Source organism: Oxyura jamaicensis (genome assembly GCF_011077185.1).
Source record: "Oxyura jamaicensis isolate SHBP4307 breed ruddy duck chromosome 3 unlocalized genomic scaffold, BPBGC_Ojam_1.0 oxy3_random_OJ69034, whole genome shotgun sequence".
NCBI classification, from domain to species: domain Eukaryota; kingdom Metazoa; phylum Chordata; class Aves; order Anseriformes; family Anatidae; genus Oxyura; species Oxyura jamaicensis.
The window spans coordinates 454-2,122 of record NW_023303672.1 but is presented as its reverse complement, the minus strand read 5'-3'; positions in this window follow the sequence as shown (position 1 = coordinate 2,122).

Here is a 1,669-nt window from a genome sequence, read left to right as displayed (position 1 = left end):
AAAAAAACAAACAAGCCCCAAAGTGTTAATGGAAAAAACCCGGCGAGAAGTGGAGCTCGGAGACCGTGTCCCGCTGCCCCCCTTCCCTGTCCCCGTCCCCCTCCCCGTGGGTGAGCCCGGCTCGGAGCAGAGTTTCTCCTCCTGTGGGGGATGCACATTGTTTTATTTATTTTGAAGGCTGCAGAAGTCTGAGGACTGAAGCACCACGTGCTGCTGACTCTCATCAGCATAATGATCGCCTTAGCCAGAGAGTCCTGTATATATAAACCACAAAAACCTAATCATTAGAAATCCCAGCCTCCAAAAACCACATTCAGGACAAAAAACCGTGGCGTGTTTTTTCGGCTCCTTCATCTTCCCCGACCTCAACTTCTTGGGACCCAAAAGAAGTTTTGTTGTTTTTGCTTTGCCTTTCTTTTTTTTTTTTTTTCAAAACGATTTTCAGAAAGAAAAATAACTCAGACAAACCGACGTTTTAATGATTTTTTTTTTTTTTTGATGCTGTTGTTCATCAAGGGCGGAAAAAAAAGGATAGATTTTTGTTAGCCTATTCAACTCAACGGACTTGGATCCAGCAGCGACTTAATTAAAAGGACCGGACTGCACCGAGGCTGCCTTTTCCCAGAATTTACTTGGGCATATTTTAGAAATCAGCCTAAAGAGGACTTTTTTTTTTTTTTTTTTTTTTTTTTCCCCTCCCCCCCCAAAAACGACGCCCCCCGCTTTTTTTTTTTTTTTTTTTTTTTTTTTTCCCTGGAAATCCGAAAGTGCAACTTTTCTTAAGCCCCGAAGCCTCCCAGAGGAGCCGGCTAAAGCCTCTCATCTCACTCTCAGCTGTGGGACTTCCCTCCTGGCCCGGCCCCCCTAAAACTTTCTTTTCACCCCAAAACCGCCCCCCGGGAGCGCCTTTGCGGAGCCCCGGCTTCCTAAAGCCAAGGGCAAGAAGCGGAGGGAGCCCAGTGGGACTTTGTCCATTTTTTTTTCCTCCTAATTTTTCTTTTCGCTGTTTGTTTGTCCGGAGGAGGAAGACTTCTTCGGAGGAAACCGGGACGTTCCCCTCGACACCCCCCTTGAAAGTTCCGCTCCTCTGCTGGCCGCCGCGCACAGCAGCAGCCCAGGAAGCCCGAGCGGCAGCAGCGCCTTCGCTTCTCCCCAGCCAACCTTAGAAAATCCGAAAAAAAAAAAAAAAAGGACTGGGAGGGAGGGGAAGGAAAAAAAAAAAAAAAAGGAAAGAAACTCAAGCACTTGAGGAAAGAAGCGGTGGCGAGAAGGAGGGAAAGGAGCAGAGAGACTGTGCGAGAAGGGAGGAAGGAAGGAGGAGGAGAAGCGGCGCGGTGCAGCCGGGACCATGCAGCTTCCAGCCGGGCTCTGCTGAGAGCCGCAGCCCCGGCCCCAAGCCCACCGTCGCCCCCCTCGCTGCTGCGGGCTGCAGGCGCCCCCAGACCGGCATCGCATCGCCCCCCGCCCCGTCCGGCTTCCTCGGAGAAAAACAAACAAACAAACCAAAAAAAAAAAAAAAAAACAGACTGAGATTTTTTTTTCTCCTCGTGCATTTAATCTGCTGGCTTTTTTTATTATTATTATTTTTTCGCTTTTTGGCTCTTCACGCCTCCACTTTTTCATTCACCTCTTTTTTTCGACGATTTTTTAAATATTTTTTTTTACAACT